Raw genomic sequence first — 27,479 nt, 5'->3', positions numbered from 1 at the left:
ATCTGTTTTCTATGTTCTATAACTTCCACTTTTTTTTTTTTGTCTTTTTCTATGTCACATTCTTTTACTAGTATAAACTAAGGAGGGTCCTGCAAAGGAGCCTTACTTTCTTCTCTGCATGCCTTTATATAAGCTAGCTCTTCTCACTGCCAACATCCCACTTCCCACAAAACTTTCCATACTGTCTGAGATTATTCTTTGTTCCCTTAGTCCACCAAAACATCTCAATTCTTATTTTAGCACTTTCTAGTGTTATTACTTGTTTACAAATATGTATTCTCTAGTATAATATCAGAGCCTCAGTAGCAGGATTTTTGTGATGTTTATCTTTGTTTTTGCAATATTTAGCCCAATATCTGGTGCAACATAGGAAGCTCATAACTTTTGAAATGCATGCTGAATAATATTAATATCAGAAAGAATCTTAGAAATCATCTAGTTCTACAACTTTATTATTAAAAAAAATAAAATTGAGGCCCACACAACAGAATTGGTTTACTGAGTTTATAAGGTTAAAATTTTGGAATGGAAGGGAATTTTTAATTCAAGTGTATAGTCTAAAACACAGAAGAAATATCTGACCTTCAGTACTTCTTTTAAATATGTATGTAGGGCCTATCATGCTGGTATTTTAGCATTCACATTAAAAAAATAGGTTTATGATAGGGAGATTATTTTTTAACTTTCCCAAAGACCTGAAATTTTGACTGAAAAATGTCTAATATTTTCTGGAACATAATAGCACTATAATCCTGATATAACCAAAGGAAATATGAATCATACAGATTAGAGACTTCAACTGAGTATTTTAAAGTTTATTGTAGGCTTGCAGTTTGGAGACGTCTGAGGTCTGAGGACTTAAACTAATACATTCATGACTTCCCATAAGTAGTGCTGTTATCTTTCCAAAGCCACAGTTTCCCTTAAGAAATGGCTGGTTGGTATTTGCATAGCACTTGCATTACCATTCCTTGTGTTCAATTTTAGAAAGGTTCCATCCTTCTCTAGTTAAAAGAATTATTGATAAAAGTCATATTTCATAGGCTATTATAACAGAAGTTCCTGAAAGGTCCTTTTGCCTCAACACATGTATTAGTTCATTCTCACGCTGCTATGAAGAAATGTCCCAAACTGGGTAATTTATTAAGGGAAGAGATATGATTGACTCACAGTTTCACATTGCTGAGAAGGCCTCAGGAAACTTACAATTATGGCAGAAGTCAAAGCAGGCACCGTCTTTGCAGGATGATAGGACAGAGTGAATGCTAAGCAAAAAGGAAAAAGCCCCTTATGAAACTGTCAGATCTTGTGACAACTCACTCACTATCATGAGAACAGTATGGGGGTAACCACCACTATGATCCAATTACCTCCCATTGGGTTCCTCCCATGACATGTGGGTATTATAAGAACTATAATTCAGGATAAGATCTGGGTGGAGACATAGCCAAACCACATAATCCTACCCCTGACCCCACCCAAATCTCATGTCCTCACATTTCAAAACACAATAATACCTTTCCAACAGTCCCCCAGTGTTTTAGCTCATTCTAGCATTAATCCAAAGTCCAAGTCCAACATCTCATCTGAGACACAGCAAGTCTCTTCTGCTTGTGAGTCTGTAAAATCAAAAGCAAGTTAGTTACTTTCTAGAAACAATGAAAGTACAGAAATTGGGTAATTATACCTGTTCCCAGTGGGAGAAATTGGCAAAAACCAAGAGGCTACAGGACCTATGCAAGTCCACAATCCAACAGGGGAGGTCATTAAATCTTAAAACAGCAAAATGATTTTCTTTAACTCCATGTCTCATAACCAGGCCACATTGATGCAAGAGGTGGACTCCCCTGGTCTTGGGCTGGTCTACCCCTGTGGCTTTGCAGGGTACAACCCCCTTCTGGGCTGCTTTCACAAGCTGGCATTTAGTGTCTACAGCTTTTCCAAGTGCACATGGCAATCTGTCTATGGATCTACCATTCTGGGGTCTGGAGGACAGTGACCTTCTCACAGGTCCAACTAGGCAGTGCCCCATTAAAGACTTTGTGTGAGGGCTCCGATTTCACATTTCCCTCTTGCACTGCCCTAGAAGAGGTTCTCCATGAGGACTCTCCACAACCTGCAGCAAATTTCTGCCTGGACATCCACGTGTTTCCATACATCCTCTGAAATCTAGTTGAAAGTTCCCAAAACTGAATTCTTTACTCTGTGTGCTAGAAGGCCCAACACCATGTATAATTCAGCAAGGCTTGGGACGTGCACACTCTGAAGCAACTTCCTCAGCTATATGTTGACCTCTGCTAGCCATGGCTGAGACTGAAAGAAGTCACTGCAACTTGAGGCTGCAGAGAGCAGAAGGGACCTGGGCCCAGTCCATGAAACCATTTTTTTCTTCTAGGCCTCCAGGCTTGTGATGGGAAGGATTGCTCTGAAGGTCTCTGACCTGCCCTGCAGACATTTCCCTCGTTGTCTTGGCAATTAGCATTCAGCTCCTTATTAATTATGCAATTTTCTGCAGAAGGCTTGAATTTTCCTCCAGAAAATAAAATGGATTTCTCTTTTCTATCGCATCAAGCTGCGAATTTTCCAAACTTTTATACTCTGCTTCCTCTTAAATGCTTTGCCACTTAGAAATTTCTTCTGCCAGATACCCTCAATTATCTCTCTCAAATTCAAAGTTCCACAGATCTCTAAAGCAGGAGCAAAATGCCACCAGTCTCTTCACTAAAGCATAGCAAGAATCATCTTTATTCCGATTCCCAAGAAATGTTTTCTCTCCATTTGAAACCACCTCAGCTTGGACTTCATTGTCTGTATCACTGTCAGGATTTTGGTCAAAGCCATTCAACAAGTCTCTGGGAAGTTCTAAACTTTCCTACATTTTTCTGTGTACCTTTGAACCCTCCAAGTCTCTATGAAGGTTAAAACGTTCCCACATTTTCCTGTCTTCTTTAGAGCCCTCCAAGCTGTTTCAGTGTCTGCCTGTTACCCAGTTCCAAAGTTGCTTCCATATTTTCCAGTGTCCTGACAGCAGTGCCCCAGTACCTTGGTACCAATTTACTATATTAGTTTTCTCTCACACTGACACACACACACACAGATACACACACACACACACACACACACACACACACACACACACACACCTACACTCAGTAATTTATAAAGGAGAGAGGTTTAATTGACTCACAGTTCTGCATTACTGGGGAGGCCTCAGGAAAATTACAATTATGGTGGAGGGCAAAGCAGACACTGTGTTCACAGGGTGGCTGGATAGAGTGAGTGCCAAGCTATGGGGGAAAATCCCTTTATAACATCATCAGATCTCGTGAGAACTCACTCACTATCATGAGAACAGCATGGGGGTAATCACCCTCATAATTCAATTACCTCCCACTGGGTTCCTCCCACAGCATACGGAGATTATGGAAACTACAATTCAAGATGATATTTGGGTAGAGACACAGCCAAACCATATCAACACATAATATGTTTCACAGGGGACTCACCATTTGAATATAGAGCATTCAAAACACCACACTTTATTCTTGACATTGTTCTTCCCTTGTACACACTTTCATCATAACGCAGGTTGTTATTTTCCCTGCCCATTGTTCTATGTGCCCAGACATATTGTAGAAAATAAATGAAGTTTCTGAATGAATAAATAAATGAAACATCTTTTAAAAAGGCACATGCTCATAGAAGAGTTACATTGTTACTAACGGCATAATATAAAAAATATATGAAATAAGGTTTAAACTCTGAAAATACGGAGTTCATTGGGAAGGAACTAATTAAAGAGTAAATTAGGTTAAGACTTATGTGCTTGAAGCACTGTATGGAAACAAGAAAAAAAATGAGATCATCCACTGCTACACTCAGCTTATGAGTGATTTGGAATGCTTTATAGGAATATAAGATCAATGACTTTTAAAGTATCAGAAATCCTACTAAAAACTCTTGGGAAAATATTGGTGTTAACATTAATGGTATTAAAAAGATATTAACTTGAATAAATTCCTCATTTCCATCTGAGACTTCCTCAGCTTGGGCTTCATTGTTTATATGACTATCAGCATTGTGGCCACAACCATTTAATCAGTCACTAAAATGTTTCAAAGATTCCCTCATCTTCCTATCTTCTTCTGAACCTTCCCCACACTCTTCCAGTTTTTGTCTGCTACCCAATTCCAAAGCTGCTTCCAGATTTCCAGGCATCTTTAGAGGAATTCCCAACTCCTTGGCACCCATTTTTTTGTATCAGTCCATTGTCCCATTGCTATGAAGAAATAGCTGACACTGGGAAATTTATAAAGTAAAAAGTTTTAATTGTCTCACCGTTATGCAGGCAGCACAGGAAGCTTGATGCTGGCATATGCTCAGCATCTGGGAAGGCCTCAGAAAATTTACAATCATGGTGAAAGGCAGTGCGGGAGCAGTTATGTCCCATGGCAAAAGCATGAGCAAGAGAGGGAGGAGAGAGGTACAACACACTTTTAAATGGTCAGATCTCAGAAGTACTCACTCTCTATCAAGAGGACACCACTAAGAAGGATGGTGTTCATACTTTTCTGAGAAATATTCTCCTACGATTCAATCACCCTCCACCCTGGTCCCATCCCCAGTATATGGGATTATATTTCAATGAGATTTTGGCAAGGATACACATTCAAATTATATCAAGCTCCAACAGGTCTAGAAGCAGAATTTTCAGTGGAAAGCTTACAGACCAGAAAAGAGGAAAAGAGTGACATCATATATTTAAAGTACTTAAGGAAAAAAGTTTTGACTCTCAAATAGTATATCCAGTGAAAACATCCTGAAAGCACGAAGAAAAAATAAATCCCTCAGACAAACAAAAGCTGAGGGATTTTATCAACACTGAACCTATCCTACATGAGATGCTAAAAGTTTTTCAACTTGAAAGAAAAATATATTAATGTGCTAGAAGAAATCATCTTAAGATAAAAACACCCTGGTAATGGTAAGCACACAGAAAAACAGAATAGTAGAACACTTTAATGGTGGTGTGTAAATGACTTGTGTCTTAAGCAGAAAGATTAAATAATGAACCAATAAAAAATAATGACAACAACCAGGAAACTTCTAGAACTGATAATTCAGTACAGTTTCAGGATACAAAGTCAATATACGAAAATCAATAGCATTCCTATATGTCACCAGGAGACAATCTGAAAAAGAAATAAAGTAATATTCCCATCTACAATAGCCACAAGTAAAATTAAATACCTAGGAAATAACCAAAAAGGTGAAAAATATCTACAATAAACTCTATAAAATACTGGTAAAAGAAACTGAAGAGGACATCAAAAACTGGAGAGGTATTTCATGTTCATGATTGGAAGAATCAATATTCTCAAAATGTCCATACTACCCAAAGTAATCTACAGATTCAATGCAATCCCTATTCAAATATCAGTGACATTTTTCACAGAAATAGAAGAAAACAGTGCTAAAATGTATATAGTTTATTAAAAGACTTAGAATAGTCAAAGTTATTCTGAGCCTAAAGGATAGAACTGGAGTAATGACTTTACCTTACTTCAAATTATACTACAGAGGTATAGTAACCAAAACAGTATGTACTGACATAAAACAGATGCATAGACAAAAGGAACAGAATAGAGAACTCAGAAATAAATTCACATGCCTACAGAGAACCAATTTTCAACAAAAGTGCCAAGAATATACATTGAGGAAAAGCTACTCTCTTCAAAATATTGTGCTAGGAAAACTTGATATAGAAATGCTGAAAAATAAAACTAGACACCTATCTCTAACCACATATAATTCAAATTATAATGTATTAAAGACTTAAATCTAAGACCTTGAACTATGAAACTACTACAAGAGAATATTGAAGAAACTATCCAAGACATTGAACTGTGCAGAAATTTCTTAAGTAATACATCACAAGCACAAGCAACCAATGCAAAAATGGACCAATGGGATTTTGTCATCAAATTAAAGCTTCTGCACAGCAAAGGATATAGTGAACAAGAGAAGAGACAACCTATAGAACATGAGAAAATATTTGCCAACCACCCATTTGACAAGGGATTAACAACCAGAATATATAAGGATTTCAAACAACTTTATACCAAAAAAAGCTTATAAACTTTATTAAAAACTTATAAATAAGCTTTATAAACAAACAACTTTATACCAAAAAACTTATAATCTGATTTTAAAAACTTATAAACAAACAACTTTACACCAAAAAAATTATGATCTGATTGAAATAAAAATTAAGATAAATAAAATTTAAGATAATTAAAAACTTATAATCCAATTAAAATAAGAGCAAAAGATCGGAATAGACATTTCTCAAAAGAAGACATACAAATGATGAACAGGCATATGAAAAGGTGATCAACATCATTGATTATCAGGGAAATGTAAATTGGAATTATAATGAAATATTATCTCACCCCAGTTAAAATAAATTTTTAAAAAATGTCAGGCAATGACAAGTTCTAGTGAGGATGTGAAGAAAAGGGAAAACTCATTGTTGGTGGGAATGTAAATTAGTACAACCATGATAGAGAGTGCTTAGGAGGTTCCTCAAAAAATAATAATAACAATAATAATAAAAAGGAAAGCTACTATGTTATCCAACAATTGCACTGCTGGGTACACATCCAAAAGAAAGAAAATTAGTATCTAATAGATGTTGGCTCTGCCATGTTTGTTACAGAACTGTTTAGCCAATATTTGGAAACAACCCAGTGTCTTTCAACAGATAAATGCATAAAGAAAACATGATACATATACACAATGAAGTACTATTCAGTCCTAATAAAGAATGAGATGCAATCATTTGCAACAACATGGATGAAGCTGGAGGTCATTATGTTAAGTAAAAGAAGCCAGGCACAGAAACACAAATATCGCTTGTTCTCATTTATTTGTGCAATCTGAAAGTCAAAACAATTAATTCATGGAGATAGAGAGTAAAAGGAGAGCTACTAGTAGCTGGAAAGGGTAGTGGGGTTTGGGAGGGAAGTTCGGATGGTTAAGAAAAACAAAATCATAATTAGGAAGAATGAATAAGAACTACTATTTGATAGAACAACAGAGTACTATAGTCAACAATAATTTAATTGTACATTTTATAATAGCTGAAATAGTGTCATTAGATTGATTGTAATACAAAGGATAAATGTTTGAGTAGATAGATACCCAACATTCAATGATGTGACTATTACACGTTGCCTGTACCATAATGTCTTATGTACCCTGGAAATATATACACTTGCTATTTACCTACAAAAATTTTAAAAATTAACCATTTTGAACAATATGCTTAGTTCATATTAACCAAGGGTAGATAGAAATTTTTGATGTACTACAGATTTTTTGAAATGCTAATCTGCTAAATGTGACTTTGTATACAAAGTCTATATAAAGATGATGTCAACAGGATTTCATAGAAAAAGTTCAATTAAAAAAAGTTGGCTTTTTGTGGTGGTTACTGTTTTGGTTTAAGCATTACCAAGTAGTTGGCCCTATGAAACTCAAATGAATCCACCAATTCATATTAGTATCATAAATTTATTTAAGCCCTGGTAGATACTAGAAAGTAGAACATGGACTTATTAACTATAATTTTGTATTATTTAAACATTAGACAATTAATGAAATATATTTGAGAATGTGCAAGAGCCAAATATCAAATCCAAGCATGCTGAATATGTTTGTTCTATTAATATTTTATTGAAAATGATAAGTTATCTTTTCATTTTCTTATTAACCTCTTTTAGATTTGTAATTAATGCAGAAAGAAAAGGGAAAATGCAGTTACTAATGTTTAGTAAAAGTATTTAGCAAACATGTGCATATACATCTGTCTAAGCATATTTAGATTAACTAAATCCAGATTTAGAAATAGAGCCTTTGAAGAGCCACCTGAATAAATGTTTTTCTACACCTTAAAATATACATTATTACCCAGAGTAATACTATAAAAATACTTAGTAAAAGTAATTACTCCCTCTAAAATGTGCCTACATTTCAATTGTGTAAAAATATGAAACAACTATTTTCACTTTATTACATATTTCAAAAGTACTAAGTATTTGAAGATCACTGAGCATTTAACTTTAATTTAGCCTACTATTTAACCTTACTATCTCCCTTTTTGCCAGTTAGAAAAGTGATTGAAACTTTTTCTTGAGTTGTTGTATGCCACTGCTTTCCTGAAATACTCAAAATGTCATGTATTTTGTAAATTTTAATATTTTATTAAATGGTTAGAATTACTCTGAAATATCCTAAAGCCACACTTGGAAATCATCCTTCACCAGGACTAAGAACATCCATGAGTTCTCTATTTGTTCCATTGGTCTAGGTGTCTTTTCTTGTACTAGTACCATGCTGTTTTGATTACCATAGCCTTGTGGTATAGTTTGAAGTCAGATAGCATGATGCCTCCAGCTTTGTTCTTTTTGCTTAGGATTGTATTGTCTATATAGGCTCTTTTTCAGTTCCATATGAATTTTCAGGTAATTTTGTTTTTAATTCTGTGAAGAATGTCAATGGTATGTTAATAGCAATAAGCATTGAATGTATAAATTATTTTGGGCAATATGGCCATTTTTCACAATTTTGATGCTTCCTATCCATGAGCAAGGGATGTTTTTCCATTTCCTTGTGTCCTCCCTGATTTCCTTAAGCAGTGGTTTGTAGTTCTCTTTCAAGAAGTCCATTGCTTCCATTGTTAGCTGTATTCCCAGTCATTTTTCCCTTTGTAACAATTGTAAATACAAATCATTCATGATTTAGCTCTTTGCTTGCCTATCGTTGGTGTATTGGAATGATAGCGACTTTTGTACATTGATTTTGTATCCTAAGACCACTGAAGTTGCTTAACAGCTTAGGAAGCTTTTGGGCTGAGATGATGGGGTTTTCTAGATACAGGATCATGTCATCTGCAGACAAAAATAAATTGACTTGACGTTCTCTCTTCCTATAGGAATACACTATATTTCTTTCTCTTGTCTAATTGCCCTAGCCAGAACCTCCAATTCTATATTAATTAGGAGTGGTGAGAGAGGACAACCTTGTCTTGTGCTGGTTTTCATGGGGAATGCTTCCAGATTTTGCCCAGTCAGTATTATACTGGCTGTTGGTTTGTTCTCACTTATATGTGGGAGCTGAATGATGAGAACACATGGACACATGGGCAAGAACAACACAAACTGGGGCCTGTTGGAGGAGGATCGTGGTGGGAAGGAGGGCATCAGGAAGAACAGCTAATGGATGCTGGGCTTAATACCTAGATGATGGGATGATCTGTGCAGCAAACCACCATGGCACACATTTACCTAGGTAACAAATCTACACATCCTGCACATGTACCCCTGAATTTAAAATAAAAGTTGAAGAAAAATAAAGACTATACAAAAAGCCACTGGCTAACTTGAGAACAAGCTTGTGCACAGAAATGATAGTATGGCAGAGCAAATGTACTGAAATCCTCCATCCTCAGTACGCTAAAATAATACGATTTTCATAGTAGTCGTAGTTTTTGTATCACTTTAGAGTCATTATTAAGAATAATTACAAACTTAACAATTATGCAAATATCTCTACCACATGCAACAAAAGAAATATCCGTGAGGAATAACAGAAAAAACCATCAGTCAGTTTCGGAAGGAGCTCTGCCTTTTTGAGTGGTATATTGATACATAAATATCACTGAACCTGTTCAAAGGCTATATTTAAACATCCAGAATCATTGAATATTATTTATTAACTGCCAGCATCATTTTATTATGAATTCTAGAGGGAGTGTACAACCTAAAGTATCATAATTGTGCAAAAATAATTATAACAAAACTGAGGAGTCAATAACGAAATGTTCAAAGAAACCCAGCCAGTTGTAGGACAGGCTATTTTGTATGTTTTTAAAAATACACTACTGCATTGTTATCAATTTCCAAATTCCCAGTCTGAAGCAATGTGAAATTTGCATAATTGTTTATCATTTTTTAAATGTTTATTAATAGAAATATGTTTAAAGTTCAATTTTCTCTCTCATGTTCAAAGATGATGAAACCTTTCTCTCGACTTTGCTCGGGAATCTTCACTAATTAAAATTTATATTTCTGGTTCATTACTGATCTTTAAATTTGAAAGAAAGAATTTATAAAATGGCACATATCTCTAATATAACTTCTTCATTAATCATTGGAGAGGTATTGTGTTAAGAGGGAAAGAGTACAACATTTTGAGCCATAGGCAATGACTTAAATCCTGTTTCTGCTGTTTAATTAGCTCTTTGGCTTTAGAAATTTATTTCACCTCCTGACTTTCAGTTTCCTCATTAAATGCTTGCTGAGTATTTGAATTAAAATAACAATACTTACTTTATAGGGTTGCTGTTATAATTAAATGAAACATTGCAAGGAATGCAGCAGAAACTGTGTTTGACATTTAGCTAGCTCTTAAAAAATGTCATTAATCCTTTATTTAGGGCCACCTCAATACACATATATGCATGCAAAAATCTGATTTATTTTGTTCATGTGTTGATGCATGCTCATAAATAAAATGGTAGAAAATACTAAACATATAGAAAACATTAAAAATAAAAATTACGTAGGTATAACTGTTAAAATGGTGATGTGATACTGTAATTTATTACAGTCATTTTATTTTTTGATGTCTTCATTTTTTAACAACATTATACCATGAGCTCTTCCAATGTTATTAACTATTTTTTGAAATTTTGATTTTTAATGGTACATTCCACTGTATGTCCTCTATTGCGTTTTTATTTATTTGAGTAAATTAACGTTTAAAATTATGTTTCTTGAAATATTATTATAACATATTGTACTATTTTTACATATTTCACATCAGTTTAACTCTAACAGTAATCATTTAAATTTTGCAGGAGCTGTAGTACATCAATGAACTTACATTTATATAATCTGCTGTTTTTAAATGATAGAGTTTAAGTTCTACCATACTCAATAAGATGTTTTGTCTACACAAGCGTACAGGTACATTTTTATGTGCATATCTTGCTAGAACACGTAATTAATAGTAATCACATTGCCATATTTTGGAATTATATTAATTCGTATCTTATGAAATACAATTATAGATAGTTTGTCAAGAGAAAAAAGACGCTTTGTCTAGCATAAATCACTTGCCCATGTTAGTCGATTGAGCAGATTGTAACCCCCTGTGAATCAACAGAATTCTACACAGCTAAATGAGTCACTGTCACTGAAGTTGCTCCTTTGAGGTGCCATTACAAAACTGTATCTCTTCACTGTATGCAAAGGTAATTTGGTGATCTACTGACCATTATAGCATTAGGGTAGGAGGGAGAGAGGAGATGATTTTTTAAATGTCGTGAAATCCAGTATTGGGAAACCTGCATATTTTAGCTTCATTTCTGCCCAATTTTCTAACTGTCCCTACCTCAGAGTACTCCAGCACAGCTTTTCTTTTTTTATTTTTTGAGATGGGGTTTTGCTCTTGTTACCCAGGTGGAGTGCAATGGCACGATCTCGGCTCACTGCAACCTCCACCTTCTGGGTTCAAGCAATTCTCCTGCTTCAGCCTCCCGAATAACTGGGACTACAGGCGTGTGCCACCATGCCCAGCTAATTTTTGTGTTTTTAGTAGAGACGGGGTTTCACCATGTTGACCAGGATGGTCTCAATCTCTTGACCTCGTGATCTACCCGCCTCCGCGTCCCAAAGTGCTGGGATTATAGGCGTGAGCCAACGCGCCTGGCCCAGCATAACATTTTTACCTTCCAACTCTCAAACAGCTCAGTTGGTAAGAAGTTTGTTAATAACCATAATAAGTTATTCTCTGTCATAATCTAAATCTATCTTCTCAAGTTCAATTATTTTTGATGAATATATTCTGCTAACTTGAGCTTGAATGGAAGCACTGGTCTGTAATGAATTAACTATAGACATAGAAACAGTATTATGGGGGAAGGCATATTAGAAAGTAAATAAAAAAGAGAGAAAAAAACATATAGATATCATTCCTTTGAAGGCCTCTTTTTAAAAACTTGACATTTTAAAATTGTATTGTAAAGATAATTAAGCATATCTTTGACAAATTTTCAGAATTTATACAAATTACCTTACATTATTTTCAAATTGATGACAGAGCTACCTGAAAAGTTTTATAAAACCAGAATTAATCTTTACTTTTTATTCCTGGGCACAATATTGAATGAAGCACAGAATGCATGTTTTAAATTAGCTCTCATTTGCTCTGATGATTGCTTTTTCTGGAAACAGCTTGATCACATGCTTACAATTTCCATTTATGTATTATAAGGAGCAATGTATGGCTGCTCTGTTTAGTTTTAATTTGTGACTTTGGCCAGGATAAGCAAAACTAATTAGTATTCTTCATTAAGTTTTTAATTGCTGTTAAATTAGTAATTTAGTAAATTAAAAGTTAATTTATAAATTTAAAGTAAATAAAAATTTAAAATAATATTTAGTAATTAAATATCAAATTAGTATTAAGGGAGATTAATTGGTGAAAAAATTTGGAGTTGATATTTTGTGATATAATAAGACATAATAAAATCGTGTGGCATTTGTTGGAGCATAACTCAAAATTGTATGCAAAGAAAGCAGTCTGCATTCTTTATTAACTATTTGGCATAGTAAATATTGTTGACTTTCTTGAGGTCCTAGATACAAGAACTGCCATAATGAGTCAGAACGATGAGGATTCTAAAAGAAAAGTGGTGCTGTATATGACCCAGTAATTTTATTTGATTTAGGCTGAGTTTAATAGGAATTCCTACTGAGAACTTGCCTGTATTTATTGCAAGCTTCAACAGTTATTCAGCACTATCACCGTTCCTCAGCCTTTTACCCTACTTCCTATGCTCTCAGCCTTTCTCTGTCACTAGGCTCAGCAGGAAGGAAGGAGAAATGGCAAATGTTGAATGGGACCAATATTTAATAGTGTTGGTGAAATAAAATATTTGAAATTCATGATATTAAATAAATTAACAATGAAACAATAAAATTCTCAAGTTGTGTTTTATATCATGTGGAAAAAAGAAATAAAGACTTTGAATTAAACTTTATTATATATGTGTAGATCAAATGTAGAATGAGATATAAATAACATTTTGAAATTCGACTTACAAGGTCCTCTTTAACATTCTAATACTGATTATATAAATGCAATGTAGATTATGTTCACTGTGTACTCTCATTAGAAATAAAGCTTAAAAACTCATGTCACTATTAAACTTCTTCTTGCAAATTATAAATCAGAAGTTTGTTTCAGATAGTCATTGATTTTCTTAGACTTGAGAGCAATTCTTAGTAGGCACCTCTTATGTAATGGATGTGAACAGCGGAAAACTAGGAAATACTTCTGAGAATTGCCCAATTGGGGCTTATATTCTAAGGAGCAGGAAGAAGAGTAATAAACTGCTTGATTGTCTGACTGCTGATGACCAACTTTAAGAATGGTTGAATTTTATCAAGTTATGTCTAAAATATAGGAGTACTTTTTTTAAGTAGCTGAAACATTATTATTTTATTTGTATATTATCTTAATTATCATTTAATCTCATCAAACGGTGAAAAGTAAATTAGAAAAGTGAAAGGCATTTTTTTTTTTTAATCAAGCTCAGGGCCGGGCCATGTGCCTACCCAGGTGCACTGGTTCAGGCCTATAATCCCAGCACTTTGGGAAGCTGAGGCAGGAGAATCACTTGAGGTCAGGAGTATGAGGCCAGCATGGCCAACATAGGGAAATGCTATATCTACTGAAAATACAAAAATTAACCAGGCGTGGTGGCATGTACCTGTAACCCCAGCTACTTGGGAGGCTAAGGCAAGAGAATCCCTTCAACCTGGAAGACAGGGATTGCAATGAGCTGAGATCACACCACTGCACTCCCACCTGGGCAACAGAGTGAGACTCCATCTCAAAAATAAATAAATGAATACAAAAAAAAAAAAACCCCTCAGGAATGTAAAGAATTAATTCACATTATTTTTCAGAAAAGATCTGAATGCAAGCTGTGATAAAATTCTGAAACACTGCATTCTAACTTGAAACCTAAAAATCTTTCTACCTTTTAATTATGAATTGAATGCTTTTGAATGGAGAACATAACATAACACATGTTGTCCTTATTATGCCACAAGAGGAAAGGGTAGTTAGACAAACATCATATTAGGAATGAAGAAAATGGGGTTCAACGCTTGCCTTTATCACTATTTTTGAGCATTTGGGGAGGGGACTTGACTTTGCCTTGGTTTTCTATTCTGTAATACCACTAGATGACCCCTAAGGTGTCTTCAGTTCTTTTCAAGATAGAAAAACAATCTTCAATTTATTTTAAGGGAATTGGTTTTGGAGGAAAAGGAATTGACCTGGCGTTTATTGAACAGTCCATAATAAAGTAAAATAGAGAAAAAAAGTATTCAACATTATTCCCTCTATAAGATCAACTAAAAACCAACAAACCCATACTTGGCTTCTGAGTGGACATTCATTTAACATATCATGAACCATGTGCAGCAATTATAGTAGGATGATAATACATATTTATACCACAGTTCAGCTGAAAAAGAACTTTAAAGTTTTTACTTAGGTTTGTAAAGAAATCAAAAAGCTATTTTAACCAAAAGTCTTTTAAATAAATTTAGTTGCATAGACACGTCCATATTTCTATTTTTTTTTTTTCTTGAGATGGAGTTTTACTCTTGCACTTGTTGCCCAGACTGGAGTGCAGTGACACAGACTCAGCTCACTAAAACCTCCACCTCCTGGGTTCAAGCGATTGTCCTGTCTCCGCCTCTCGAGTAGCTGGCATTAAGGGTGCTCACCACCACACCTGGCTATTTTTTTGTATTTTTGTAGAGGCAGGGTTTCACCATGTTGGCCAGTTTGGTGTTGAACCCCTAACCTCAGGTGATCCACCTACCTTGTCCTCCTAAAGTGCTGGGATTACAGGCATGAGCCACTGTGCCGGGCACATATTTATTTCATAAACACCGATTTTATCTTTAAATTTTGCCAGTTTCATTGAAATAATAATAATAGCATGTAACATAAAAATTAGGTAAAATTTTGCAGAATTATAATGTAAAGAAAATAATACAAGCTTTTCTTAATTACAAATATGTGCTTAATATGAGAATAACAGAAACATTCACAAGAATATAAATTTGTCCTTTTTATGCAGGTTATCTTAGTTAAAATTGAACATTTCCTATTCCAAAGAGAAAACTACAGTTTAAATGCATGTTCATGCAAAGTAAGGTAGTTTTTAATGCTGTTAGGTATAATTTGTGTGCCTCATTTAAGAATGAATGGCTTTTCCCGACAGAAATGTAGTATTTACAATGCATAAATCTTTACTCATAATGCAAATACAGTGCAATCAATACCAACTTTGTGAGACAGGAATACCTTCCAAATTATTTCAATAACAATCTAGGGAATTAGGTGAATAGCTTCCTCTTTTCTTTGGAAAACAGTTTCACTTTTAAGCATGAAAAGCATTCTTGTCATAGCCTGAAAAATGAATTTCCAGTGCCATTAATTGTTCTGTAGTATTGCAAATGGCAAGTGTGGCATTTCTTAAATTCAGTAATCAAAGTTTCAGCGAAATTAGTGAACGGCCATCTGACTAATACATCTACAAGTTATTCCGGGGAAAAATAGTCATATTTTCTTTATATAAAAGATGTTCACTCTAATCATTTATGTTCAATTTATCAAGACCAACAAATGTGAAATACCTTCATTATGTAGTAGTAGCTCAGCTTGATAATACCCAAGTGCTAAGTTAATTAAGGTAGTTATTGGGGTGTCATGGAGTGGAAATAGGAAAATCCTTAGTCAGAATTTCAATTATGTTTTTAGGATCCTCATATTTCTCCCAATATATGAATAGAATATTTAAAAGACAGGAGATCAATAATTCATTATTTCAAACTAATATAGTAAACCCTGCAGTTAATTTTCAATTATTGAAATGCCCTTCAAGTATTTTTAATATTGTCATCTGGTGAAATTAAATTGTTCTTTCCACATATCAAGTGCACAGGCATGAAGTGATTAGATTTACTAACAACTGGGCTAAGTAGTTGTTTATGTGATTTCAGTTATTGTACATAAATTTACAAAAAATTGTTTTTGACAGGTAGTCAATTATATTAGATGTTTTGACATCTAATATATGTTTTGACAGGTAGGTTTTCTGCATGTGAAAATTGCTATAAAATATTGTGTATTTGGCTGGTAGTTTTTTTCACTTAACCCTTAGAAGTTTGGTTCAGCAGGCTAACAGGAATACTTCAAAACTTAAAAAGTTTTGGAACAAATGTCTCAAACATATGGTAATGCTATTAATATGACTGCAAAAGTGCATTGCTTTTGATATTTTAGATAAGTAAAATATCCCAGAGTGCTTAAAATATAAGAAAAATGAATACGCAATTTTTCCTCACTTTATTTAATTGGCTTATTTGAAATTAATCAAGCTACTATATATATAAATATATAGTTAAATTTGGGCATATGCATGTATAAGATAATTTTATAATAGTATGTTATAATATGTATGTAAATCAATGGTTTGAATATTTTGTAGCTAATATAACTATTTTATCTAAGTCAACTTAATATTACAGGCCATGTTTTGTTTCTATTTTGTTATTAATTAAATTATACACTATTCATTAAAATATTTTAACATCTTTCAGGGTTTGTTTTTAATTTTTAATAATTTCTACATGGTGAAAAATTATTATAAATTATTGAAATTAAGGAGATGTTCAAAAATTGACACTGTGGTCTTTTTTATTTTTTTCTTTTATCTCAGGTTAGAATTAACTTTATAAAATAACATATTATCAATGAAAACAATTAACTACATGGGTAAATTATACCAATCTTTTTGTTCTGATCTGATATGTTGTGCCTTAACTGGACTTATTTCAACATACTGAAGCTTGTGACTCCTAGTATCATGCACTGACAAAAACTGGTTGGTCTTCCTAGAAGAGAATTTCGTAGGTTACCTGGGGAAGCCATACAGTAACATTTTCTTCTTAATTTAAAAAAATTGATACATACTATTTTACATATTTAGGGGTACATGTGGTTATTAGTTACATGTACAGAATGCGAAATGATTGAGTCAGGGTATTTGCAGTAGCAACCATTTACATGTTGGAAACATTTCAAGTCCTCTCTTCTAGCCAGTTTTGAAACATGACATGTTGTTGCTATCTCCTCTCACCCTACTCTGCTATTGAATATTAGAAGTTATGTCTTCTCTCTAACTATGTGTTTCTACCCATTGATTGATCTCTTTACAACCCCACATCCCACCCACACGTGCTTCTCACTTTCTAATATCTGATATTCCACTCTCTACCTCCATGAGATCAATTTATTTGCCTCCCACATATGAGAAAGAACATGTGATACTTATCTTTCCATATAGTAACTTTCTGACTTCTGCCATTACATACATAAGTGGAATCTGTATGCATTTTACAATGTCAGAAGATGTGAATCTTATGCATTTGTTATTATTGCTTATTTTGTCACATTACAAAGTATATTACGGAAAATTAACACATGTAGTTGATATGGTTTGGCTCTGTGTCCTCACCTAAATCTCACCCTGAGTTGTAATCCCCATAATCCCCACATATCAAAGGTAGGACCAGGTGGAGATAATTGGATTATAGGGGCAGTTTCCCCCATGCTGTTCTCCTGATGAGGAGTGAGTCTGATGAGAGCTGATGATTTTATAGCATCTAGCATTTTCCATGCTTGCACTTACTCTGTCCTGCCACCCTGTGATGGTGTCTTGGCCATCAAGGCTTTGCCTTGGCCTTCCACCGTGACTGTAAGTTGACTGAGGCCTTCCCAACCATGCAGATCTGTCAGTCCGTTTTTTAAAATAAATAACCCAGTCTGAGGCAGTTTTTTATAGTAGTATGAAAATGTACTAATACAGTAAATTCATACTGATGTAGTGGGGCACTCCTGTAAAGGTACCCGAAAATGTGGAAGTGACTTTGGAACTGGGTAACAGGCAGACGTAGAAACAGTTTGCAGAGCTCAGAATAAGACAGGAATATGTGGGAAAGTTTGGAACTTCCTAGAGACTTGTTGAATGGTTTTGACCAAAATGCTGATAGTAATATGGAGGAAGTCCAGGCTGCAGTGGTCTCAGATGGAGATGAGAAACTTCTTGGGAATTGAAGCAAAGGTGACTCTTGCTGTGCTTTATCAAAGAGACTGGTAGCATTTTGCCCCTGCCCTACAGATCTTGGAACTTTGAACTGAGAGAGACAATTTAGGGCATCAGGCATAAGAAATTTCTAACTGGCAAAGTGTTCAAGAAAAAGCAGAGCATAAAAGTTTGGAAAATTTGCAGTCTCCCCATGAAGTAGAAAAGAAAAACCCATTTTCTGGGGAGAAATTCAAACCAGTTGCAATAATTTGTATAAGTAACAAGGATCTAAATCTTAAACACCAAGACAATGGGGAAAATTTATCCAGGGCATGTCAGAAACCTTCAACCTGGGACAGAAAAATCTTTTGGGGGGCTGGACCCAGGGACCTCTGCTCTGTGCTGCCTCGAGACATGGTGTCCTGCATCCCAGGTGCTTCAACTCCAGCCATGGCTAAAAGGGACCAATGTACAGCTCAGGCTGTTGCTTCAGAGGGGGCAAGCCCCAAGCCTTGGCTGCTTACAGGTGGTGTTGGGCCTGAGGGTACAGAAGTCAAGAATTTAGGTTTGGGAACCTTCATCTACATTTCAGAGGATGTATGAAAATACCTGGATCTCTCAGCAGAAGTTTGCAGCAGTGGTGGAGTCATCATGAAGAACTTCTGCTAGGGCAGTGCAGAAGGCAAATGTGGAGTTGTAGCCCCCACACAGAGTCTCCACTGGGTCACTGCCTAATGGAGATGTGAGAAGAGGACCAACATTCTTCAGACCCCATAATGGTAGATTCACCAACAGTTTGCACCGTGAGCCTGGAAAAACCACAGATACTCTCAATAGTAGCCGTGACAGCAGCCGTGAGGAGGGCTGTATCCTGAAAAGCCACAGGAGCAGAGCTGTCCAAGCTAAAAATAGAGCTACCATATGATTTAGCAATCCTACTGTTGGGTACATATCTAGAAGAGTGGAAATCAGTATATCGAAAAGACATCTACACTGCCATGTTTGTTTTAGTACTCTTCACAATTCTTTAAATGTTTTGTAGAAGTTAACAGTGAAGCCATATGATCCTGGGCTTGTCTTTACAGAGAGACTCTTTTTTACAGCTTTGATCTCGTTACTTATTTTTGGTTTGTTTGGGATTTGTATGTCTTCGTGGTTCAATTGGGTATGTTGTATATGTACAGAAGTTTGTAAATTTTGTCTAGATTTTCCAATTTATTGGCATATAGATTCTCATAGTAGCCACTAATGATCTTTCAAATTTTTTTGATATCAGTTGTAATATCTCCCTTTTCATCTGTGATTTTATTTATATGAATCTTCTTTCTTTTTCTCTTAGTCTGGCTAAAGTTTTCTCAATTTTGTTTAAGTTTTTAAAAAAACAACTTTTTGTTTTACTAACTTTCGTATTATATTATTCATTTCAGTTTCATTTAATTCTGTTCTAAATTTTTATTATTTCTTTTCTTCTACTAATTTTTTATTTAGTATAGTATTGGTTTTCTAGTTTTTAAGATGAATCATTCAGTTGTTTATTTGAAGTATTTTTTAATTCTGTTTTTGATATAGGCATTTATAGCTATAAGCTTTCTTCTTAGGATTGCTTTCTTTGTATCCCTTAGGTTTTAGTATGTTGTATTTCCACTGTCATGTATTTCAAGAAATGTTTCAATTTGCTTCTTAGTTTATTCCCTGACCCAGTGGCCATTCAGGAGCATACTGTTTAATTTTCATATATTTGTGTAGTTTCCAAAATTATTCGTGTTATTTATTTCTAGTTTTCAGTGCAGAGTAATTACAATCTTTGTTTGTTGATATCCTATCTAGAATATCTGTCCAATGCTGAAAGTGGAATATTGAAATATCCAGCTAATATTGTATTGGAGTCTGTCTTTGTCTTTAGTTCTAATACTATCTGTGACAGATAGATAGATAGATAGATAGATAGATAGATAGATAGATAGATAGATATGGGTGCTCCAGTGTTGGCTTCATGTATATTTAAAATCATTATATCATCTTGCTAAATTGACCACTTTATCCTTGTGCAGTGATTTTGTCTCTTATAGTTTTTGTCTTGATATCTATTTTGTCTTTTATAACTGTTCTACTCTTTTTTGGTTTTCATTGGCATTTAATATATTTTTCTATCCCGTTATTTCCTGGCTATGTGTCTTTGTAGGTGTGTCTTTATAAGTGTGTTTCTTTTAGACAACAGATCAGTGAGACTTGTGTTTTTTTCTTAATCCATTAAGCCACTCTATGTCTTTTCATTGGAGAGTTTAGTCAGTTTACATAAAATGTTGTTTTTGATAAGTAAAGACTTACTTCTGTTGTTTTGTTATTTGCTTTCTTGTGGATTTGTGTTTTTCTCTTTCCTGTATGTTGTTTAGTGAAGGTGATTTTCCCTGATGATACAATTTAGTGTCTTACTTTTAATTTTTTGTGTATCCTTTGTATACTTTTGGTTTAAAATTACCATGAGGCTTGCAAATATTATCCTACAAGTGATTATTTTAAGGTGACAATAACTTAACACGATTTGCATAAATAAAAAAAGCATCCAAAAAGAAAACTAATAAAAACAATGCCTTAATTTTGTTTGCCCACTTTTTTACTTTTTGTTGTTTCTATTTATATCTTACTGTACTATATCCTGAAAGCTGTTTCTATTTATATCATATTATGCTATGTTGTAGTTATTTTTATTGTTTCATCATTTAGTTTTTTTATTCGGAAAAACAGAAGTTTATTCACCACAGTTACAATATTATTTTATAATATTCTATTATATATGTGTAATTACTACCACTACTAAATTTTATGCCTTCAACTGATTACTTAATGCTTATTATCTTTCTTTTCTTTCTGATTGAAATATTCCCTTTAGCATTTCTTGCAGGACAGCTGTGGTGTTTGTGATATTCTTTAGTTTTTTGTTTTTGTTTTTTTTTTTAATCTTGGAAAGTATTTCTCTTTCATGTTTGAAGATTTTTTTTTTTTTACTGTATATATTATTTTCTAGGGTAAAAGATTTCCTTTTAGCACCTTAAATATGCTATGCCACTCTCCCCTGGCTTGTAAAATTTCCACTAAAATGGCTGCTGTCAGAAGTATTGGAGCTCCATTATATGTTATTTCTTCTATTTTTCTTGCTACGTTTCAGATTCATTTTTATCCTTGATTTGGGGGGTTTGATAATTAAATTCCTTGAGGTAGTCTTCCTCAGGTTAAGTCTGTTTGGTGTTTGGTGTTCTATAACCATCTTGTACTTGGATATTGATATTTTTCTCTAAGTTTTGGAAGTATTCTGTTAGTTTTCCTTTGAATAAGCTTTCTACCACTATCTCTTTATCTTCCTCCCCTTTAAGGCCAATAACTCTCAGATTTGCTCTTTTGAGACTATTTTCTAAGTCCAGTAGGTGTGCTTCATGGTTTTTTATTCTTTGTTTTGTGTCTGTCCACTGACTGTATTTTCAAATAGCCTATCTTTGAGCTCACTAATTTTTTTTTCTGCTTAATCAACTCTGCTGTTAAAAGATTCTTATTTATTCTTCAGTATGCTATTTGCATTTTCAGCTCAGAATTTATGCCTGATTCATATTAATTATTTTAGTTTCATTGTTAAATTTATCTGATAGAAATCTGATTTCCTTTTCTGTGTCTTTGTGAATTTATTTGAATTTCCTAATAGCTCAAAGATAACTTTGAGTTGTCTTTTTGAAAGATTATCTACCTCTGTTTCTCTAGGATTGGTCTCTGGTGCATTATTTAGTTCATTTGGGAAGCTAATGTTTTTTCTGTATTGTCTTGAAACTTGCAGATGTTTGTCTGTGTGTTGACATTGATTATTTAGGTATTATAGTCTTCAGAGTCTGGGCTTGTTTTTATCAAGGTATCAAAAGCACTTGGTATTCAAAAGTACTTGGATGTCCTGATTATTTAAGTTGTATCTCTGCTTTAAGGAGAACCACAAGCCAACTAACACTGTGGTTCTTGCAGATTCATAGAGGAATCACCTTGATAGTCTTTGACAAGGTCTAGTAGAATTCTCTGAATTAAGAAGGAGAGACTCTTATTCTCTCCTTCACTTTTCCCCAAACAAGCATAGCCTCAGTCTATTTATGTGCCACCTGATGCATGAATTGGAATAACTGGATCTTGCCCAAGGCCTGCTGTAACCACTCCCTGGCTACCAGGAAATCTCTCAAATCCATGGGACTCTCCAACCAGCAGTTGCCAAAGCAAGCTAGGCCCGTGTCTTTCCCTTCAAGGTAGTGAATTTCCCCCAGTCCTGCTCAAGTCTAGAGGTGCCTTCTGGGAGTCAAGGACTAGAGTAAATACTAGAAGTCTACCTGGTGTTCTATTGAACTGCAGCTGAGCTGGCACTCAAACCAGAAGAAACAATCTTTCCCACTCTTCCCTCCTTTATGCAAAAGCAGAGGAGTCACCCTGTGGCCACTGCCATCTCATGCCTGTGGGGAGTACTTCCAATGTACTGCCAATGTTTCATTAAGGGACAAGGGCTATTCAGTCAGCTTGAGGTAAATGTTGCTGGGCCTGGGGTTCAACCTTCAGGGCAGTGGGCAACCCTCTGTGCCAGGGCAGGTCCAGAAATGCCATCCAAGAGCCTAATCCTGGAATCACAGACCCCATGAGCCTACTTGGTGCTCTACCCCCATGTGGCCAAGCTGGTACCTAAGGTACAAGAGAAAATTCCCTTTACTTTCCCGCTGTGTTTCTCAAGCAGAAGGAGTCTGGCTCTGTAGCTACCACAGCTAGTAATATCCTGAATCTCATTCGAGGCCAGAGAGTCTCAGAGGCTCACCAGGCCCTCAATGTCATACTTGGGTATTCAGGTCCCAAGGACGTATGAGTTAGCAAGTAATGAATGCTGCCAGGACTGGGACTTTCCCTTCAAACCATCAGGTCCCTTCCAGCCAAGAGTAGGTCTAGAAACGTCATCTAGGTACTAGGTCCTAGAATGGAGACCTCATGACTGACTAACGCCATATCCTGCTGAGGCTGAGCCAGTATTCAATATACAAGATAAAGTCTTTCCCACTCTTCTATCTCCTCTTCTCAAGAGCAGGAAGGGGTCTCTTTTTGAGCCATGAGCTGTGCAGCCTGGGGCTAGGGAAGAGGTGATGACAGCTCTCCCTTAACTGCCTGTGCTGGTGTCTCAGTAGGTTGCATCCCCTCAAGTTTACTGTCTCAGCCCAGTTCAAATACTAATGGTCACCTTCATGTTAGAATTTTTATTGTCTTACACTGCTTTTCAAGTTTATTTAGATCCCTAGAGCACTTTAGTATGTGGTGGTACAGCTTGCATGAACTCAACTTCTGACTGCTGGGATCGGCAATTTTCCTCTGACTTGGGCTGGTTTAAATTCTTCCTTTGTGGGAGGGTGTTTTCTGAATTTGGTCAGCTTTTCCTTTTTAACAGTATGGCACTGAATTCAGTGTCTCACATTGAGCTCCTGATTTGTATTGCCTAGACTTTCTTCTAGGTTTTTTAGAGTTTTAGGTTTTACATTTAAGTCTTTAATCCATCTTGAGTTAATTTTTATATATGTTGTAAGAAATAGTTCCAGTTTCAATTTTTGGCATATGTCCAGCCTGTTCTCGAAGCACCATTTATTAAATAGGGAATCCTTTCCCATTAATTTTTTTTTTGTCAGGTTTATTGAAGATCAGATGGTTAAAGACGTACCGTCTTATTTCTGAGATCTCTATTCTGTTTCATTGGTCTACGCGTCTGTATTTGTCCAATGCCATGTTGTTTTGATTACTGTTGCCTTGTAGTATAGTTTGAAACCAGGTAACGTGATGCTTCCAGCTTTGTTCTTTTTGCTTAGGATTGTCTTGTGTGCAAGGGCTCTTTTTGGTTTTATATGAATTTTAAAATAGTTTCTTCTGATTCTGTGAAGAATGTCAATGGTAGCTTAATGGATATAGCATTGAGTCTATAAATTTCTTTGAACAGTATGGCCATTTCCACAATATTGATTCTTTCTATCCATGAGGATGGAATTTTTCCATTTGTTTGTTCCTTCTATTATTTCCTTGTGCAGTGGTTTGTAGGTCTCCTTGAAGACGTTGTTCACTTTCCTTGTTAGCCGAATTCCTAGGTATTTAATTCTGTTTTATGTATAGGAATGTTTATATTTGAACATTGCTTTTGTATCCTGAGACTTTGCCAGAGTTGTTTATCAGCTTAAAAAGCTTTGGTGCTAAGACAACGGGATTTTCTAAATATACAATCATGTCATCTGCAAAGATAATTTGATATTGTCACTTTCTCTTTGAATACCTTTTATCTCTTCTCCTTGCCTGATTGCCCTGGCCAGAACTTCCAATACTATGTTGGATAGGAGTGGTGAGAGAGGATATCCTTGTCAAATGCCAGTTTTCAAGGGGAATGCTTCCAGCTTTTGCCCATTCAGCCTAATATTGGCTGTGGGTTCGCATTAATGGCTTTTACTATTTTGAGGTATGTTCTTTCAACACCTAGTTTACTGAGAGTTTTTAACATGAAGAGATGTTGAATATCATTGAAGACCTTTTGTGCACTATTATGATAATCATGTGATTTTTGTCTCAAGTTTTATGTGATTAATTATGTTTATTAATTTGCATATATTGAACTAGCCTTTCATCCTAGAAATGAGACTGACTTAATCATGGAACAGAAGCTTTTTAATGTGCTGCTGGATTTGGCTTGCCAGTATTTTATTGTAGATTTTTGAATTAACGTTCATCAGGGATATTGGCTTGAAGTTTTATTTTTTTGTTGTATCTCTGCCAGGTTTTGGTATCAGGATGAGGCTGGTCTCATAGAACGAGTTAGGGACGTGTCCCTCTTTTTCCATTGTTTGTAATAGTTTCAGAAAAAAAATAGTAGCAGTTCCTCTTCATACTTCTGGTAGAATTTAACTGTAAATTCATCTGGTCCCGGGCTTTTTTGGGTTGGTAGGTTATCACTTTTTCAGTTTCAGAACTCATTGTTGGTCTATTCAGAGATTCAACTTTTTTTCTGGTTTAGGCTTAGGAGGGTGCATGTATCCAGAAATTAATCAATGTCTTGTAAATTTTTCTAATTTATGTACATAGAGTTGTTTATAGTATTCTCTGATTGTTGTTTTTCTCTGCAGTCAGTGGTGATAGCTCCCTTATCATTTCTGATTGTGTTTATTTGAATATTCTACTTTCTTCTTTATTAGTCTAGCTAGTGGTTTATCTATCTTATTATTATTTTTCCAAAAAATCAGCTCTAAGATTAGTTGATTTTTTGATGGGTTTTTTATGTGTATCTCCTTCAGGTCCACTCTGATCTTGGTTATTTCTTGTCTTCTGCTAACTTTGGGGTTTGTTTGCTTTTGGTTCTCTCATTCTTTTAGTTGTGATGTTAGAATGTCAACTTGAGATCTTTCTAGCTTTTTGATGTGGGCATTTAGTGCTGTAAAATTCACTCTTAACATTGCTTTAGCTATGTCTCAGAAATTCTGATAGATTATCTCCTTGTTCTCATTAGTTTCAAATAACTTTATTTTTGTCTTAATTTTATTATTTATCCAGGAGTCATTCAAAACCAGGTTGTTCAATTTCCATGTAGTTGTATAGTTTTGAGTGAGTTTCTTAATTTTGAGTTCTAATTTGATTGTGCTTTGGTTTGAAAGACTTCTTTTTATAATTTCAGTTCCTTTGCACTTGCTGAGTAGTGTTTTACTTCCAATTATGTGATCAGTTTTAGAGGAAGTGTCATGTTGCACTGAGAAGAATGCATATTCTCTTGCTCTGGGGTAGATATCTCTGTAGATATTTATTAGGTCCACTTGATCCAGAGCTGAGTTCAAGCCCTGAAGATCTTTGTTAATATTCTATCTCAAGGATTGATCTGATATTGTCAGTGGCGTGTTAAAATCTCCCATTAGAGTTGCACAATGAGAACACATGGACACAGGAGGGGAACATCATACACTGGGACCTGTTGGGATTTGGGGGGCTAGGGGAGGGATAGCATTAGGAGAAATACCTAATGTAGATGACGAGTTGATGGGTGTAGCAAAGCACCATGACACGTGTATACCTACGTAAAAAACCTGCATGTTCTGCATATGTATCCCAGAACTTAAAGTATAATAAAATAAATAAATAAATATATAAAATCTCCCACTATTATTGTGTGGGAGTCTAAGTCTTTTTGGAAGTCTCTAAGAAATTGTTTTATGAATCTGGGTGCGCCTGGATAATTAGCTCTTCTTGTTGAATTGAATCCTTTACCATTATGTAATGCCCTTCTTTGTCTTTTTTATTACTGTTTGTTTAAAGAATCTTTTTTCGCAAACTAGGATTGCAACTCCTGCTTTTTTCTGCTTTCTGTTTGCTTGGTAATTTTTTCTCTATCTCTTTATTTTGAGCCCATGTGTGTCTCTGCATGTAAGATGGTTCTCTTGAATACAGCACTCTGATGGTTCTTGACTCTATCCACCTTGCCATTTTGTGTCTTTTAATTGGGGGATTTAGCCCATTTACATTTAAGTTTAATATGGTTGTATGTGAATTGGAGCCTGCCATCATGATGCTAGCTAGTTATTTTACAGACTTGTTGCTTCATAGTTTCATCGGTCTGTGTACTTCAGTGTGTTCTTGTAGTGGATTATAATGGTACTTCCTTTCCATATTTAGTGCTTCTTTCAGGAGCTCTTGCGCAGGAAGACCTAGTGGTGATGAACTCCCTCAGCATTTGCTTGTCTGTAAAGTATTGTATTTCTCCTTCACTTATGAAGCTTAGTTTGGCCGGATACAAAATTCTGGGTTGAAAATTCTTTCTTTACGAATGTTGAATAATGGCTCCCAATCTTTTCTGGCTTGTAGGGTTACCACTGAGAGGTCCTCTGCTAGTCTTATGGGCTTCCCTTTGAAGGTGACCTGGCCTTTCTCATGGGCTGTACTTAACATTGTTTTCCTTCATTTTCACCTTGGGGAACTGATGATTAAGTGTCTTGAGGTTGATTTTCTCATGGAGTGTCTTACTGGGGTTCTCTGGATTTCCTGAATTTCAATGTTGGCCTGTCTTGCTAGGTTGGGGAAGTCCTCCTGTATGATATCCTGAAGTATGTTTTTTAATGTGGTTCCATTTCCCTCATCTCTTTCAGTTACCCCAATCAGTTGTAGATTTGGTCTTTTTACATAATTTGATAGTTCTATTCATTCCTTTTTATTTTTTTCTGTAATG

The sequence above is a fragment of the Cebus imitator genome, unplaced genomic scaffold (genome assembly GCF_001604975.1).
Source record: "Cebus imitator isolate Cc_AM_T3 unplaced genomic scaffold, Cebus_imitator-1.0 Scaffold569, whole genome shotgun sequence".
Classification (NCBI taxonomy): domain Eukaryota; kingdom Metazoa; phylum Chordata; class Mammalia; order Primates; family Cebidae; genus Cebus; species Cebus imitator.
This window is presented reverse-complemented; position numbering follows the sequence as displayed.